Genomic DNA, 20,188 nt, shown 5'->3' with positions numbered 1-20,188 from the left:
GAAGTGGGGAAGGACAGAATAAGATGGAACCCATAAGCATGAGCTAAACTCATGAGGATAAGTTTTATCTCCAGTTCACCCACTTGTCCCAGGAGTCAGAGAAGCAGAAGGGAGACCCAGGAACAGTTGGACCCGTTGCACACCAAGCTATTGCCTTAGGCCAGTGTGGTGCGTCAGCAGATCCAGGATGTGTGTCAACTACAAAATGGCTGCCCTCTCATTTATGTCCTCTAGATCTCGCAAAGGAATCTCTCTTGGGTGCCTTGTAACTGGAACCGTGTAGCAAAGAGAATTCTGGGAAATGTAGTTCAGCCTAACCAATCTGACCCATTATAAAGCCTCCATACACTCTGGGGAGAAGTGTTCCATCAAACATTTTCTGAAGAGGTTTTTGACAGTTGATAGGAAGTAAAGGATGTAAAGCAGTGCTGAGTGACTAAGAGGATATAATGGTAAATAGCAAATATCGTTAATGGAGAAAGTAAACAGCAAAAGAATCTCTTGTGTACCATGACGGAAATTCATCCACCTTATGCTATATAGTAGGCTTCTGATTTCCTCTATTGATACTTTACCCACAAGGATGCTGTTTGTTTATTTCTCATGGATTGTGGTAAAGGTTTCTCTTTCTCATGGGAAGTAGATGTAGGTGTGATATGAGATTCCTGTGGTTAAAAATTCAGACTCTGACTTCTGCCTCTTTCACTCCTTTGAGCTAATCCTATGTAACTGTTTCTTCACTTGCAAAAACAATAACAAGCTTATCTATATATCATAAAATTGCTGAGTTTATTAAGCATATAATGGTTGCAAAGTGTTATATCAATACTTAAAAATTGAATTAATCATTAATATAACTAGATAATAATTGAAAAGTAAATTAACAATAATTATGGCCAGATTATTATGTTCTTGCAGCATTATTTATGGCTTTCATTTCTATGGTAGATTATAAAATTGCAATGTTTTTATGGTACTAATATCTTTACTAATGACATCAGGATTAAAAAAAATTGTTTAAAAAGATTAAACTTTCTAAGTCATTTGCATTTTTGGTAGAGAAAGTAGCCATGATATCTACTGCCCCAATTTCGAACTTCCCACTTAGAAAAGTAAGTTGTGGCATCGATAGGATGACACACCTCACCTCTGAGTCTGCGCTGATTCCAGGTGCTGTGATGTGTTTTTCAAATGCCCTCTCCGGCTTGTAGGACCTATTCTCCCAGATGTGGGGGTGTTCCAGCCCACAAGCCCCTCCAAGAAATGAATTACATCAGTGATTCTCAACGTACGAGCCCTTGAGCGGCAGTATCTGCATCCCTTGGATCACTGACACCACTTGCGAGATGCAAGTTCTCAGGCTACATTCCAGACCTAACCAGAAACTCAAGAATCTATTTTATAAGCTTTTTGGTTTCTGATTCTAATATACGCTAAAGTTTGAGAGCCATTGACCTACACTAGTAACAATTGCCTTGACCTAAGTGCTATTTCTCCCCACCCCTCTATCCCAACTCAGAACAACCCTAAAGGGCTACCCTTAGTTCAAATCTTTACTGAGACTGCCCTGCATTGTGGTCCAAATTCTCCCTTTCCCCAGTTATGCTTGTTTTCTTTCTGGCACGGTGTTTATCCTGCATGCTAATCTTCGCTTCACATTCTGTTCCATAGGAAATCAACTGGCCATAGCTGATTCCAGGAGCAGCCAGAAAGTGCAGACACTGAGATGGGACATTGGAGCTTGATCACCTATCAGTCCCCTGCATTGTGGACCCTATTACTGATGGTAGATGGAGCACCTGGCACAGGGTTGCTGTGAAACTGTTAAATTGCTTCCTGGTGGTGAATGGGGTTGGTATAACAGAAGTAAAGACACTAGTGGGTGCAATGTATCAGGTGTTTGGAAAGTATTAATTATTGTAATAAGGATAATGGAATTATCTGGTTATTGATGAGAACAACTGCTGTTTTGAAAAAGGTAATAAAATTCTGAGTAATTAAGGGATAGCTATGAAAACCTGATGTCCTTTTTGACAGCATATAAAGAGATTCTCATCTCTTGGTGTTGGCTGGTTAAAACAAACAAACAAACAAACAAACAAACAAATTAACAAATAAACAGCTAGGAACTAAAAGAAGACTGAATTCTCAACCTAAGCAAGTCTACTACGTCAAGGTTAGCACCTTAACTGGAGAAGAATGAGATCCTGACATAAAAGGTTGCACTTGAAATTCTTAAATCCCTAGTTTCCTGTGAACCCTCTGGATTTGCAGAAGTTGCCCACATTTCCCTCTCTGAGGACAGCATGGCACAGAAGCTGGAGACAACATATGCATGCTCCCTTGATCTAACCTGGCTTCCAGAACAATAATTAAGGTTGAAATCACATAAATTGAAACATAACCTGGCCAGGGAAGTACTAGATCTCAGCACTAAGGGAGGGAAAGCAATATCAAAGAAGATGCAGGACCTGGTCAACATGTACTGGAGGGAACAGGAAGCGTATGCCTGGACACTGATGTTAAGGACTTGGATCAGGGAAAGCAGACTATAAAGTGAAATAAGGATGAGTGTATTGTTGTGAGATCATTCCCCTGCAATACGGGACTTGGCAACCTGGCAAGGACCTTCAGGAAAAAGGCTAACATGCTTGGGGAATGCAATGGCCCATGAAAGGCACATTGCCATGGCAGTTGGTAAAAGAAGGAAATGAGGGCTCTGAGAAGCGAGCATGTAGAAGTGGATATAGTGGATATATTACATAAAGTCTAGAAACCCACCCACCACCTATATTCTGAGATACCCTATTTACCAAATTAATAAGGAATGCACTGATCAGCAGCAGCAGGAGATGTTCAGTGCGGGCTCCTCTTTATAAGACAGGCTGGAGGTGTGGTTCTAGAAGCAGACTCTCATATAGTAATACAAAGACAAGATCTTAAAATGGCCAATGCAAAGTGCTGGGTTCACTAGGCTGCATATTACTAGCTGATCTCACCTTGAGATCTGAGCCTTTGTAAGCCAGGGCCTCGAAGAAAAATGCAGGTCACTCTAGGTTGGTAGGTGGCAGGTTTGGTAAACAAGGGAACTTACATATCGGTTTGTCTCAGGTGGCTGCAAGATGAGTGGATCTCTCTCTACACTCACGCTCCCAATCTTAAGTTTATATAGAGGCCTTAAAAGAGTTCAGTCATGTGTACTGTCTGATGATGGGCACCAACCAGCTGGTGTCAACACTACATCACTACCTCAAGTCCGTGTCGTTGGGGCAGCTTCTGTGCGCTGGGAATGTGAGCAGTGTGCAAGTTCGAAGGACATGGGAGGGGATGGGAAGCCTCTGATTTTTGGGGGTCCAGCTCACAGGTCACTGGAGGTCATGTCCTCTAGATGACCTCCCTCAACAAATAATGCACCATTATAGACATTCAGTTAGTTAAAATATTGAAATGTTTTTGCAACTGGTTGGTAAACAGCCATTGTAGTGAGCACTCTGAAGCTCCCAACTCCCAATATCCCATCTCTCTACACCTAAAGTTTTCATTGTTGGCATAGCACTAAGCAGGAGCTCATGTTGGTTCTGTTTGGTAAGGACCTGAGCTATACAGATTGTTTAGCACTCTGATAGTTTGAAGGGTCTCAGTTTATTAAGCCCATGATGAATATTTGGAAAAAAATGCTCAAATATTCCTTTTATCATGTATATTATGCATGTTCATATTACCAACTCTTAAAAATCACATTGCATTTTTTAATATTATGATATATTTACAATATTTATTTAAGAAACATGCACCAGAATGGTGTGGGGGCTATGGTGTTGTGGGAAAAGTGGGGCAGAGGATGGAAGGAAAAAAATAAATCACATGTTCCCTGGTTACAGCCTATGCTGAGAATATCAAATACACAAGCAGTATGTAATTATCCACCTTATTTACATTAATTCACGACTAAGAAACAGTTCTGCTTTTGCAAAACATTTCAGTGTTATATTAGAGCATCCCTTTAAATCCAAAATATTTTTAAACTTTCAATAAAACATGTATTTAAATCCCTTCATTTGCTGACCTATTATTGAAAATCATTGTAGGCAACGAAAATACTTTTTAATAATCCTCCCAAATCAAACAGACCCCAGCCAAATATTCCCCAAAGTGTGAAACAACAAAGTCAATAGATGAAAATGAATCAGTGATGTTGTCTGGAATTTTAGCTTAATTTTTTGCAGTTGCTCAAATATTAATAACTTGGAGATCTGATCTTTTTAAACCTGCAAAACCTACTTAAGCTTTTAAAAAATAAAAATCTAAACAGAGACTTAGCCCCATGCAGTAGGGAGCCGTCCCAATTTGGCAGAAGAACAAACTAGACAATTGCAAGACGTGGAGGATTGTTATATGGGTGCATTCCTAGAGGGTATGTCCTATATGGGGTCGCTGTAAAGAAACTGATTCTGCATGCTATAGATCCTGGACTGTGCATGCACCCTCTTATTACCCAGTCAGACACTAACATAAATCATTGAGTGAGTGGATCACAATGGTGGGTATCTTGCCACAGGTCTCAGTAGACAGAAGCAAAATGTAAATCAACGAAAAGCAGGAACTGTTTTATTGTCATAGTTAGGAGAGCATTTTCAAAGGCCGAGAAACAAGCATTGAATTCTTAATTAGGAAATGATTGTAATTTTGTTTTTTTGCTTTTCAAAGTGTGAAGTACAGAGCAAAAAATCCTCAGAACTCTGCTTGTGATCGAAACTTAAACTGCTATCCTACTAATGTTAGAAGTACAAATGGAGGCATATGAATATCATTTTTCTTATTAAAACTATGGTGTAGGGGATCCCCAGGTGGCTCACCGGTTTAGCGCCACCTTCAGCCCAGGGCGTCATTCTGGAGTCCCGGGATTGAGTCCCACATGGGGCTCCCAGCATGGAGCCTGCTTCCCCCTCTGCCTGTGTCTCTGCCTCTCTCTCTCTCTCTCTCTGTGTCTCTCATGAATAAATAAATAAAATCTTTAAAAAAAAATAAAAATAAAACTATGGTGTAGCTCACCACCTCCTGAATTTCTTTTCTTGGTTGGAATTTACTCTATGGCTAATTTTCTTTATCTGTGCAATGGGAATTATAATGGTAACTACCTTATACATTTGGGGGGAGTTAATATATACCAAAATATGGAAAATACCGCCTGGTAGGTTCTAAAGTACTAAATAAATGTTGGCTGTCATTATTTTGTCAAATATTGTTATTTTGTCAAATGAAAAGTGTAGTACTTTCTGTACAATAGTTTTGCTACCTTGTAGGCAAAATAGGGATTTGGGGCCCTGGAACTTAACCAATTTCTATAATGTTGACTTATGGGAACATGCATTCTCCATCCAGAATTGAGGCATAGGTGTGCACAGTAGCTGGAGACGGTCTGAATCAGGCAGTTGGTGATGAGTGCCCAAGGACAGGTGATTACGGCTAGCATTCTATACTGGGTCTTATCCTTGGGAAGCAGTTCAGATGACAAGATGCTCACCATCCTTACCTTCCTTAATTTAATAAGGAGAGCAAGAGGCAAAGTGTTGTGAGATCAATCTGGCTAGGTAGTCACCTGTAGGTAAATTCCTTACAGGTCATGTTAAGGCTCTAGTTTTCATCTCAGGAATAATGGAAAGCTACCGAGGGTATAAAGCAGAACACGACACATGATTATATATGTTTATCACATATTAGATTAGATGCTGGATGAGGTATGTTTATAACATACATAATTAGACATGTTTCTAACACGTTGGCTGCCTTGCAGAGAAGCAACTGGTGGGAGCTTAGGAATTGGGCAAACGTGAATGCCAGGCTAGGTAGTTACTGTGGAGGTGGGGCGAAAAAGGCTGTTTGAACCAATTGTGCTTGTAGTAGACAGGGAGACCAGACAAAAGTACATGAGATTTTCTTCCTGAGAATTGTATTCAAATGTAGAGTGTTGTACTAACATTTTGGAGCCGATTTCTACATGTGTAAGGCAGGGAAATGGTAGTTAGAGCCCACACAGTAGTTGTGAAGATTATGGGAAACGTGGAAACAGAGAGGCAACAAGGCCACACAGCTAGAGCTAAGATGAAATTCGAGCCATGTGACCCTCACAGGTTCTCCCTGCATGGGGCTGCCATAAGAATTAAATGAGAAGATGCTCATAAAATGCTGAGAATCACACTTGGCCTGGTGTAAGTTCCCACTAAGTGTGACCTACTGTTGTGATTGTTAAATAAAAATCCTTTGTAAATTTCCAAACATCATGCCGACCAAGTTATAATGTGATCCTTCCAACAAATCATATGCCTGGGTGTCGATCACACTTATTACAGGGTCGTTTTAAAGTCCAGTGGCAATTATGACCATGGTTTTTAAAGAGAAAGGGCACAGAGGCAGCAGCCCGCATGGGAATGATTTTCCTGACCTCTCTGTGTGTGTCCCCCTTGTTGGTTGTCATGGTGGTTTTGAGAGGGGGCATCGAGAAGGGTGAAATTGGGTCTCAAAGCCCTAATCTGAACAAACAGGATGTGGACATCGGCAGCTCCCTTCCTGACCAGATCCATCCCCAGATGAGAGTCCTCCATCCTCACTTACCCACTGAGAAGGAAACAGCCCCCAGAATGTTGACCCACTACTTTGTAATATCCTTGTTAAGGGCCTAGACTAAAGGAAATAGCTCTTACACCACGGAGGACCAAGCTCTAGGCCAGATTGGGGCCGTTGGAGGGCACGTTTACCTGGCTCAGATCGTGCTCGGAGACCCTCTATCATCGAAAAATAAACAAAGCAAAGGAAGTTGGGAGCCCAGCACCAATGTTACATCCCAGGGAGATCCCTGACGTCACAGGTTGTGGTCTCCACAGCTCCTGGTGACATCCACCTGCCTGGGTGGTGAGAACCTTCCTCAGTGGAAGCAGGAGTGGCAGGCTAGGGGAAGAGAAGCCGTGTCTTTTCTAGCCTTCCCTTCTTGTTCCCATGCTCCTTAATACAACTTTGTTTTTTGTTTTGTTTTTGTTTTTGGTTTTTGGTTTTTTTTTTTTTTTAAGCAACAGGTGTTAAAGACTGTTTAATTAGGCCAAAACTTGGGAGTAGGCTAGAGAGAATTGAAGGTGGGCTGCCGCTAAATCAACCCTAGAAGCCATCCTACAGTATTTATACCCTTGCACACAGTACACATCCAAAACATATTTGTGGGGCTGATGAATTGCCACATTTGGAAGGGGGGTAAGGGGCCCTGCAATTCCATTTCCAGGGGAGAGTTGAGTCATTTGTCCTTGCCTGAAGTTCACATCGCACTTGACACCAGTGGAAACCTCATGTGCATGAAAATCACGCAATTGTGCCACAGAGGTTCAGGTGGCAATAAAATCTGGAATGCGGAATCAAAACGGTGAATTTTAAATTGGCAAAAGCAAAAAAACAAAAAAACGGTCCATAAAGGGAGTCAGCTAGAGTGTCTCGTTAATAATACAGTTAAAGAAACTGCAGTGAAATGGGCCAGGTTACATTTCCATGGAGCATCTGCCTCCGAGGCCGTGACCTCCACACCTCTGTCACTTTGCCTAAATGCCCATTCCATCATGAATCTGCCTCTATAGCTTATTGAATAATTGAGAAAATGTGCTCTGCCTCTTTTTTAAAATACCTTTAATTCCTAGCCGCTTGCGATATAACTGTATTATGAACTCGAGCAAAATGCAAATTCGAATGTTTCATAAAAGCGCAGACTTGATGATGATAAAGGAAAGAAAAGAGTATCCTCCCACTATTGTTCAAAGAAGTACACAAAGAACAATGAATAGAAATAATAAATCCCAACCAAATGCAACATTTCTTGGTGACCCAGAAGGAGGCTTACCGATTATGACTGAGGCAGATATATCCATTAAATATAAAACTGAATTTGCCACTCGAAGGGTATTATAGTGGAGCTTTAGCACAGCCCTGCAAAATCTCCCCAGAACTGGCCTTGCTATTTGACAGAAAAGAAATAAAGCATTATGATACCAAAGAAGGCAAGGATTTTTTTTTTTTTAAATCAGTGTGAGACTGACATCTTCAAATTTAAAATGTGTGTGACAAATGAAGGGAGCTAAGTGTTAGATACTGTTGTGATGACCTCCCAGCCAACCTAGGAAGACTAAAATGGAGTTAAGCTAATAATGTAGGGGCTTTTCGACATAATCTTTTGTATCCTGGTTCCTTCAGCTGTAACATGTCTATAACTGCATCTCCTGTTGGGCTCAATTGTACCTATGGAAACCCCTTCTTCTTTGAACACAGCATGGATTCTGAATTGTTCCGTTTGTGTTCTGTTGTATAATCAGAATTCTAAAAAATAAGAGTATTTAGATTTTAAATAGCAATCTCCTGAAAAATGATGTCTACAACAAGTGATAAGTACCTAATTCTTTACTCCTTACCTTCAATTATATGTATTTACTCATTCTACATCTCCTGCATTAAAAAATGACTACCATACTGAGGCAAATATAGTGTGAACATTTATTGCAGAAGACATTAAGTCTTTAAAAAGCTTAGTAAGTTTTATATTCCTGCATTCAAAGTAAAGAGCATGGAGATATAGGATTTGAGCATATAAGGAACTTTAGAGAGCATCCACCCCCCAGCATTTTGCAGAGGAAAGAAAGAGTCTCAGTTAGGTCTAAGAAGTAGAATTCTATAGCAAAAGAGGCAGGGCTTCAAGTCCAGAGAGTGCTGGGTTCAGTTCATGACTTCGTAATTATGCGTAGGTTACTTAGGGCTTGGTATCTTCACCTGGAACGGATAGAAGAGTGCCTACATCACAGGCCCCTTTTAAGGATGAAATCAAGTAATGACACCAAGTGCCTAGCAAATGACAAGGTGAGTGCTAAGCATTCAATACATATTCTTTGCTCCTCTTCCCTGGCCTTGGGACACACCCCTAGCCAGTGGCCGAATGGGAATGAAAACACACGTCTGTGGACTCCCACTTACACAACATCCCATCTTTGATGAGCTGGGCCGAGCTGTGGCTGAGCAACTCAAAGACACCCTCTGTCACAGAAGCTCAAGCAGCTGGAGAAATTTGTCTCAAATCCACCAAAAGGTAACAAGATAGAGTGGGGAAGGGGGAGAGCAGCAGAGCACACCTGCAGCACATCCGAAAATGCAGAGTTGCTTTTTCTCCATTCCCAGTGGACTTCACTCTAATTCAGCTCCAACCAACTTTCAAAGGAGGTTCCAACTACAGAAGAGGCTGCTGAGCAAAGCCAGAAATATACCCCAGCACCAGCAATAGGCAAATATACTAAGGCCTAAGAAACAAGGGTCACATATGGTCATTATGTCAGAACACTCTAGTAGGGGGAAGGGGTTAACATTTATTGAACACCTACCAGGAATGAAGCACTGCTTTCAGTCAGACAGTGAAATAGGTGTTATTACCCCCGTTTACAAACATAGGCTCAGGGAAGTCAAGGAAATAACCCATGGGAAATAGGGTAATAAGTGTCCATGTCAGAATTTACAGCAGGCATATCTGACTTCAAAGCTTGAGCTGGTTTCACTGCACTCACAGCCTTCTAGAATTGTTCACTTTAACACACATTGGCTAAGCCTGTTCAAATGAAGCCTTAAGTATGAGTAGTTGGGATTATCATAATCTGATCATAAATCAGTGAGACAGGCCACTGTGTTTGAAGATAAGCTGTTTGGACATCACGCAGATACCAGAAGGTATCTAGTTAAGGGTAACCAGAAGTTACCCTTAACTAGAGAAAGACAAAATAGCAAGTCAATGAGTAGGAAGCATTTAGTTAATTAACTAAGTTTTATAGGAAAACATGTTCTTTAACCAATTTTTAAAACTCACTTGTCAGAGGCACCTGTGAGGCTCAGCGGTTGAGCATCTGCCTTCAGCCCAGGTCGTGATCCAGGGGTCCTGGGATTGAGTCCTGCATCGGGGCTCCCTGCATGGAGCCTGCTTCTCCTTCTGCCTGTATCTCTGCCTCTTTCTGTGTCTCTCATGGATAAATAAATAAAATCTTTTTAAAAAGTAAAAATAAAACTCACTGGTCAAAGAGTCTAGAATATGTTCACTAGGAAAAGATGTAACAGTTTCCCCTTAATTCTTTATCATATGAAACTAAATATGTAAGTATTTAAAAAGTGCGACACTCAGGATGGAAAAAAAATGAGTATTTGGAAAGAAAAAGAGCAAATCGAATAACCATGTAGGTTCGAAGATCCAAATAGTGGAATAAATATAAGATATTTAAATGAATTGTTATTTATTTAAAAAGTAATTTTGCTGTAATACTTGAAATGTAATTTGGCGTCGTTCAGATGAGTGGTGATTGTTCTGTTGTGAATCATACATGTTCTGTGCTGATGTCAAAGAAGCTCTATTCATTAAGGTACAGTTTGGCCATTGGAAGGAGACCCAGAATAATCCCATATAATCATCAGAGCATAACAGTCCAGGGCTCATACGGTGGTGAGTTTTGTCAGGAAGCCAGGACCATTTATCCTTTGCTCTGCAGCCCTCGACACCTGGCGTCTATGTCATGGTTCAAGATGTTATTCTGGCTCTGACCTTCACACTGCCTTCAAAAAAGAAGGGAGGAAAGGGGAAAGTAGGATAACTACTTCCCAGTAAGGGTATTTCCTGGAAGTTTTACATACCATTTGAGTAAGGCTGGGAATGTCCTCAGCTACAATTTTATTACAAGGACAAAAAGAAATACTAGGTAATGGGGACAACCACTACAGTGGCTCAATCTCTTATCCACAGTGTGGATCTTCACGGGTGCAATTTGAAAATTACTCTGTCAGAGACTATTTCAAGTTGTGAAAATTTCGCAAATTTTATAGGACATACTCATTTACTACTGGGCGGGATGTACTCTGGATGTGCTCATAGAAAGAAAAATGTGATAAGGTGAGGCAGACCTAGAGCAAATAGATGACCCTGGTGGGTCCTTGCAAGTGAGCAATGACAGTAGCTCTGGCTTTGTTTCTTTGGAACCCGTTATAACCAATAATTTATAAAGATCAGAGACTTCCCAATAAGCAAGGTTGTTTTTAAGGATTATTACATGATGCTTTTTAAGAAGAAAACCAATACTGCAAATGACATGATGATTTATAAGCACATGCAATAATTATTTTGTGATAGTAAATATTTAAGGCTTACATAGTGTTTTATTACACTGAATAAACATTCCAATATAAGTGTGACTATTACACTTACAAATGTCCCATGTCTTTTAACAATCTAAAGTGATGAAAGCTAAATAATATATTGTCTATTTGATTTGCCGCTATATATATGTTAAAAAACATTATAACCCGCATGGATCATTTCACTGAATCCTTTTTGTATCTGTTACGAGTTATGTATTATCCCCTTTTTCTCCATAAAAAAAACAGTGTCAGAGAGGATGAGGCCACTTGTGAGGATCACACAGGTAGGTCTTAAGTAGAAGAGCCGGAGATCACAACGGAGTACTCTGCCTCCAGAGACAAAGATCATCCCCTGTAAGAAAGTCCAAACTCGAGGCATAGTCCGTAATGACAGTCCTGGGAGTTTTAAAGCCAGTAGCGACCCTCATGTCACGCTTTTAACCAGTGAAAGAAAATTAAAGTGAGATGTGGCTCCAAGTAGGAGACTGTCGCCTCTTCCTCCTTCCCCTCTCCTGATTCCTTTTAATCACTTAGAATAAACACCTTCCCTCCCTCCACCTTCTAACATATCATGGTGACAAATTAATGCCATCACAAAGCCCTGGCAAAGTGCAAAATTTGTTGCAAGATTGTTTTCCCTTTTCTTGTACCCTTTATTAATCTATGGCCAAAGAATGGGAGTTCAAGTCATGATCTGAGCTGATAACTGAAAATGATCTTATTGAAGTTAGAACGATATGAGCTGTTATTTCATTGAATGTGATTACTCTTTTATTTTCAATTTCAGATCAATACAGCTTTTGGATGCTCATGCTATTTGATAATATGTTTTTGAAGGGCAGACTAGAGGGTGAGAAAATATTTTCTTAGGTGCTCCCCGACTAGCTGCAGAAAAATCTTTAATTTCTACTTCTTTCTCTCTAAGTTCTGTAAGAACGAACTGATTCTGAGATGATGAATGGTCAAATTAATTATAAATGCTGTTTGGGGTTAAGTTATATTGTTTAAACTAGCCTATCAGAACTATGAGTATAATATGATTAATTTACAGGAAATACCTTTATATATAACAAAAGCAGTCTTTTATTTACAACTTGAAATCACAATTAAGCCTTATTGTTTAATGTTACAAAACTGTTGGCTGTTGCTGCCCTTTACTGGTTTGTAGTGGTACCACAAATCACAGCTCATGGTTAGTTGTCAAAGGCGTGAAGATCTCCACATCTCATGCATTATTTCAGATAACTAGTATTTGTGAAGATCCGCCAGGGAGCCATCTGAGATGACTCTCTTTCCTTCCCCCGGGTCTCACAGAAACTGTGCACTGCTTCCTCTGTGTGGTCATCCCCCCCTCTTGAAATAGCGTTCATCAGATTTTCCCACTTGTTCTTTCTGTATTACCTCACCTACTCAAGTGGTCATCTGTGTCCTCATTATGGTCAGTGAGCAGAGATTTGCACAAACGTCTAACACATGAATTATAAGTAAGAGATGAGGGTGAGGTAAACATGCAAAGCGTGACAAATATGTAAGGGCCATCACATCAAATGCATCCTCTGATACCACCGACACTATTTTCTACTGCCTCAAAACGACATTTGAGAGCTTATCAATGGGTAGGGTGTCTTAATTTGTGATTTTTATTTTAATGCTGCCTTGCAGCAGCTCTAGAGCTACTGATACCATTTTCTGATTATTCTGAAGCATTAACATGTACTCCTTCCTGGTCATACACATGAATGGCACTTAGTATTTTCCCACAATCCCAAATTTAACAGATTTGGGAAAATTGGACCATGAGACAAGGAAGTGTTCCAATTCGCCCTTGGTTGTAACGTTGTGGCTTCTAGCCTCTGGGGTACTCAGTTCAGGAGCTTGTCAGCATCAGACAAAATCTTCCAGCCTCTTGTTCTTTGGCATTTCTATAAAGATGTGCAACAAAACTAGAAATCCCATCCCAGTTTCCCTCCTTTGATTTCAGGATCTTAATATGGAACAAGGGACAGAGATGTAATTTGTAGCATCTGTAAACATGTGGTTATGTGACATCCTAAGTGAGAAAATGAGATTCTTTTTTTGATAAAACAAATATTATTTCATGTGCATCCCCCACCTTTCCTAGAGGTGCTCAAGATAATCAACTGAAGCCTTGAATTAAATAGCCTTTTCTGTAAAACATTTTCTTCCTCTCTATTAGTATCTTTGGGAAAATGTAAAAATTGTTGTTTCATCACACATACTCTCTGTCTCCATATATTTTTCTCTTTCAAAGATAGTAGATAATTTACTGACAGCGCTAGGGCGTATTTCCCCTGCCCCCAAACTAGAATATAAGGCTTATGAGTCTAATCTTTATTTGGTTCACCGCTGAATCACAAACTTCCAGGGAAGATGCATGACTGGTCTTATTAAAAAGAACAGTTATATTTCTCTATGGTATATTTAGGTTTTTTAAAAATCTCATAGATAGGATAAATTTAATTATAAGATTTTTCTGTTTTTGTTGTTGTTGTTTAAGTAAGGGCCCAAACTCACAACAACCCTGAAGTCAAGACCCAAGCTGAGATCAAGAGTCGGACACTTAACTGACTGTACCACCCAGGCTTCCCTAAGATTTTCCTGTTTTTATTGTCCTCTAGTCAACTTAAGGAAAACCTCGGGTGACACGGACATCCTGCTGCACATTTTAGGCCTTATTCCTTAGTCATCTCTTTCCTGCTCCTCGTAGGGGGTCATACTTCATGTCTTCTTATAGGCTGCCTAAAATCCTTTCTGAAATATGGTGGTAGCACAAATTTAGAAATGGGCAAAGGAGTTTAAAAACGACTTCCCAGAAAGCTACAGAAATGAAATCTCCATATAGAAATCAATGATATTAGTAAAAAATAATAATGGTCCCTGACATCAAGTATGAAAAGCATTGTTCTCCATGCTCTAAATATATATAATTTTCCACAAAGGCTCCAAATTGCTGTATGGAGGGCTGCGTGACACATTAAAAACAGTAAAATTTGGTTATGTCTCAAAGAGTCACAAAAACATGCATTAATGTGATTCGCTGCAAATCAGTCAAACTTTAGAAAAACAAAATCCTAGATCTCTCGTCATGCTGGCCTCTTCCAACAAGCCAGGGTGGCGGTGAAGGTCTTTTGCAAGGGTTGCTTCCTCCTCCTGAAGCATTCTCCCTCCAACTATCTGCAGCACTAGTTCTCTTTCCTCCTTAAACCCTTTGCTCTGTGAGGTCTACACTGACCACTCGATTCCACTGCAATCCACGCTCAACATTATCACTCTCATGTTCTGTTCTACTTTTTCTGTCTCCATATATTTTTCTCTTTCAAAGATAGTAGATACTTTACTTATTGTGCTCGGTCCTATTTCCCCTGTCCCCCAAACTAGAATATAAGGCTATGAGTCTAATCTTTATTTGGTTCACCACTGAATCCCAAACTTCTCAAACAATGCCCGTGTTATACGTTCAATACGTATCTGATTAAATAAAAGAAAGGCATATGCATTTTGAAGGTTTGAAGAAAAAAGAAAATTTAAGAGCTCTGTTGGATTATTTTCATCACCTAATTCAAAATAAACAGATCAAAGTTATTTTTATAAATAAATTCTGTTGATAATCTCACCATTGTCTCACGTATCTACTTTTTCCTTTTCTATTTCAACAACTACCAAATTATTGTCTGCTTGACTTCAACCAATAGCCGCTCAGTTGTTCTCCCTGTTTCTAGTACCTTCCTTCTCTGATTCATTGAACGTTATTTACAGATAAATATATATATACACACATATATATCCCCACTACATTATCCTCCCCTGCTCAGAACTTTTAATTGCTGTATAACATCTCTTGGATACATTTCAAACTCTTCACTGGGGATTCAGGGAACATTGACCTTTGGCCCACCCACCTAAATTCTAAACATATATCCATAATTCCCTCAAATGATACCTTATTTCAAGATAATTTGTTTCCCCACCATTTCCTGAAAATGGCTTGAGTCTCCTGGCTCAGCTGCCTTTGCTCTGCTCAGTCTCCTGCCGAAATTCCCTCCATCATTTGCCCATCCAAACCCTAAAAGTTCTTTTTAAAAGAATCCTTAAAGGTCATTTTACCCTAAAAGGGTACAAGGTCTTCCTCTGTTCTACCTCCTTCCATCAAACACTCCTTGATCTTTAAAGACCAATTATATTCATTTTTAGTCAGTTTTTAAAATTTGTATTTCGGTTTTTAACCTTCACTCTGTGATAATGCTATAAAATCCTCAGCTAAAATTTCGGTGCTGTAGGCACAGAAAATGCAGCTTATGTTTCTTCTGTATTATTTTCCCAAGAATTTGCTACAGGGTTAGAAGCATGAAAGATGGCGTCCAAAAAAAATCTTGTTTAATAAATAAATAGGTAAATTTATGCTGACATGAATAATGGAGGGGTTCAATACCATAATACGGGAAGTAAATAATAGTTACTATTTACAAAACATGTTTTTTTAACCAAATATTTTATCTATTCTTCACAATAATCTTATACTCAGCATTATTCCCATTTCCAGCTGAGAAAAGAGAGGCCTGGAAAGATTAAGCCAGTACCTAAGGCCATGCATCCGTTAAGCATGTATTAAGGACTTGAACTCGGGTCCTCAGGGATTCACCAATACATCTTATGTCATTTCAGAATGACTTTGACTCAAATACACAGAAAATACATGCATATTTATATAATGGTTGCTAAGTTTTTAATCTAAGATGTTTTAGAAGTTCTGACATTTATGGAAGTCTGTAATAACTCGCTAAGGCATTTTGCATACATATATTAGTAAAGAAAGTCCAATAGTCACTGACTGATTTTGAAGAAACTTGGCCATAATAAAATGTTTAAAAAAAGCTTTTAACACCTTATGACTGGATCTTATGGTAAGTGTCAAAGAACTGGTGTTTACAAGTTGAGTAAAATACTTCTAGGAGAGATTTATGGCAGCTTATAGCTAATACATATGTTCCAGAAATTGGGCCTCAGTAAGCATGGTTACAAATGAACTGTATTATGTAGCAAATGCTTGATTTTTTTTCCTTTCTTAAAAATATGGTTTCAGTGTCCTTGGCTTTCATTCCATCTAATCTTTCAGGGAATCAAACATATATCCCACTTAATTCTAATACATAGAAATTTATATAGAAGCGTAAAAAATATATTTTAGATATCAAAGTTCCTATTCTATTATCCAAGAACATGAAGGATGCATTTATTTTTGTCTCAGCTTTCATTTAAATTAATCCCAACCTCAAAGCAAGACTCAAAATGCAAAACCTGGAAGAAACCTTAGGCTAGTGATCTTCGAAATTTAATATGCTTAAATAAAAATCACCTGTGGAGGTGCTGATTCAGGAACCTGCTTTATAGCAGCAAGCCCCAAGGCTATTGTAAGGCAGGAAGTCCATGAACCCCGCTTTTATAACTACTCCCTTAGATTCATCTAAATCAACCCCCTTGTTTTACAGGTTAGGTAGTAGTTAAGGCCCAGAGAAGTGAAGTGACTTATGCCAATTCACACAGCAAGAAAGTATCTTAACAAGGTTTTGGTCTCTTGGCTCCTAGTCCAATGCTATACTATAGCTTAATGGATTTTCTGAAAAAATTCATTTGGAGGATCCATGCATATAATAATTTCAAGCTAAATTTACATTTAGGTCAGTCTCAGATTTTCTATGGCTAAAATCTGGGGTTCTGCTTTTCAGTGCTTAAATGAACTATGGGCAGTCAACTCTCCTTGTCTGTCAATTGATTCTTAATATGAGGATAATTGCAATATCTTAACAGTGATACATATACCATGATATACAGTAACTGATAGTCTAGCTCTCTTCCTTCACTGCACACTCAGCCTTCAGACTACTGGTGGGGACAGATATCATTTCAGGGAAGTGGCTGAAGAGAGGGATAGTTATTCCTAAGTCTCATTTTATATAGATATCAAGAAAACGAAGACTGATAAATGTTGACGGCGGCTGGATATATGTGGGGAGGATAGGTAAAAAAACAAAAATAGTTTATTCATTTTTTCCTCCTCATCAATAACAGTTCCTGACTGTCTAGTCATAAAAAGTCAAAAGCTTGATTAACTGTCCTATCTTCACCAAAAAGAGAAAAAAAAAAACCTGAATTCCACTTTGATTTAGAGAAGTACTAGTTCATGTAAACAACAATTTGTTGCTCTTTCCTTCCATTATGCATGATTCCTGAATTTCTTGAATTTTAGCACCTTTTTCTAGCTTGTTTTATTTTCTTCCCTTTGCTTTTTGAAAATAGTTATTCTCCAACAGGAGTTTGAAATACATTGGTTTAGGATTGCAAAAATGTAAGCCATGGTGCAATGATTGGGGGCTGGTTCTTTCATCTAAGGCTTAATTGGTATCTATAATTACTAATTACTCAACTCTCCATTATTCATGTGTGGCTTATCCCTGGTTAAATGGTTGAACTTTGGATTTCCTGGTCACCAGTCTGCTCTGTAGCCCTGTTCTCCTGCTGTCAGTGCTTACTCAGGGAAATCCGACTAATTTTAATACCAATCTAAGCACAAAACCTCATTAGGAAAGTGTATCTCTTGCCAAAGGAAGGCATATAATACATTCCAAAAGCAAATATAGAAATTTTAAAAGTTATTTTCTGTTTTAAATTACTCTCTTCTCTTCACAGGGATTACTGAGAACTGAATGGGCGGTTCTTGATCCTATCAGGTTGAGACATAAAATTGCCATTTCTGTGGTCAGTAATGGTAAATTATTGGCATGTTCATATGCCTCAACCTAAATAGCATAGGAAACTTCCATTCATTTGATTTTCTCTATTGCTCTCAATTCTTGTTACAGATTTGCAGTGTCAAAAGCTTGGAAGCATTCACCTCAAAGGCTATCTGTATAGGGACTATGGGCTTCAATCGTACCAAACTACTGCCAAAATATGCCCTATTGGATTAGGGCTCCTGACTTTGCCTCCTGCCCCGCGTTTCCTGATCAGAAGGCTCTTTGTTCCTTTGCCTACTGGGTGAACACTACTCATCTTTTGGGGTGTATTGTAGATCATTTACCACTTCATCTAGCCAACTTTTCCCAGGATTCTCCGAGGAGGATCATACATCGTTTCTTTTGGGGTTCACCCAGTCCCTGTGGTTTCTGTCTTGGCTCCTACAACAACATCACATTGGATGTTTACAAATTTGCTTCCTCTTATCAATTGTAAACTCTATGACAGAGACTGCCTTACTCATTTTATTATTTCTTTATTTAAAAAGTATTTTATTTACTTATGGGGGGGCAGAGAGGGAGAGCACAGGCACGGGAGTGGGGGCACAGGGGCAAGCAGACTCTCCACTGAGCAGGGAGCCTGACAGGGGCTTGATCCCAGGACCCTGAGATCATGACCTGAACATAAGGAAGACACTTTAACCAACTGAGCCACCTAGGTGCCCTCCATTTTATTATTTCTGATGTAGTCCCTAGCACATAGGGGGTGTTTGAAAGAGGGGAGAGGGGAACAAGAAATAGTTTTTATGATATCACAGCAATCTTACAATTGCGTTATTTCCTATGGGATTTCACAGTATGGAAAACTGATACTTGAGTTTTTTCCTGGCTCATTGGAGTAAGAAGAGAATTCACAACGCCTCTGATTTCATTCTTCTCCATTACAAATTGAGGTAGAATTTAAGAGAATTAGTCATTTTCTGTAGGAGAGGGAGCCTTCTTGCCAAAGGAGATGGCAGCCCACTGGGAAGTAAAGGCCACTTGGCACAAACCCATCTTACTCACTAGAAGCCAACACCAGCTTAAATCCACTGCCTCCATTCAGCATAGAAGCTAAAGGATGGGAGCCATAGATAGAGCTGATAAAAACAGCAGCCACAGTAATAATTTCAGAACAGTAAACCTCAAACTGAACCCAGAAGCAGAGTTAAGAAAAGCAGGGAGAAACGTCTGGATAGAGTATGATTCAAACCAATGGTACTCTGGGATCTTAGATTTCTCTTCTGTCTCTACTATTTTTTGATTCTCGGAATTTCTTTCATCATGGATATTTTCGCTGCAGTGGCTTACAGAATTTTAGTGTAGCCCTTGTTGCATTCTACCCCACTTTTACAGGATAGTACAAGAACCTCTTGCAGTGGCCGCTAAAGCACAGAGTTGACACTCTATTATAGTTTGGGCCAATGGCCTGATGGTGATTGCTAAAGCCATCGACTGAGTTGTACGCATTTTTGTCCCATCTTGGGTACAAAAGGAGTCTCTAGACTTGACCATTACAACTACATTTTCCTTAAGCCATCTCCAGGATGACATTAAAAATGTACATTACAGTTAGTACAGCTCTCTTTTCCCAACATGATAGTGTACACTTTGACTTGAGAGCTTTGCATTGCCTCCAGCACCTAATACAGTTCCTGGCAGGCGGTGTGGGTTCCATCAATATTTATTGAATTGGAGAGAAGAACCATTGGGATGGAATTGATGGAAAGATCTCTAAATTAGACGAAGGGCGTTACTCAATCTTCCTCCATATATTTTCCTTCTCCATTGGGAAAGGATGCTGATTTTGTTGTTGAAGAAGAATAATTGAAAATATGAAAATTACATTTGAAGAAATCTACACAGCTGTTAATTTTGAAGATGAATTCTTTTCACCCAACACACTAGATTAACTGCAAGATCTCCTTTTTTCAAGAAATAAGTTTATGATCTTAGGCAAACTAAGTGCAACAGAATACAAGCTGGTGGACAATGAGTTTGTTCAGACTACAGCATTATCCGAACCTGCTAGTGGGATGCCTCTTTTTGTAGCCTCAGAAAAAAGACAAACTGTTAAACAGATATTCTCAGTGTTCTGAGTCTCAAAAACACTGAAATAGTTTTTTTTTTTTTTTTAACAAAAGCTCAGGGTGTCATGATTTTGACAGATTTTACTGGTTGGATAAAAACATCTAATGTCACATGCTCTG

This window comes from Canis lupus, chromosome 6 (genome assembly GCF_011100685.1).
Source record: "Canis lupus familiaris isolate Mischka breed German Shepherd chromosome 6, alternate assembly UU_Cfam_GSD_1.0, whole genome shotgun sequence".
In the NCBI taxonomy this organism is placed as follows: domain Eukaryota; kingdom Metazoa; phylum Chordata; class Mammalia; order Carnivora; family Canidae; genus Canis; species Canis lupus.
This window is presented reverse-complemented; position numbering follows the sequence as displayed.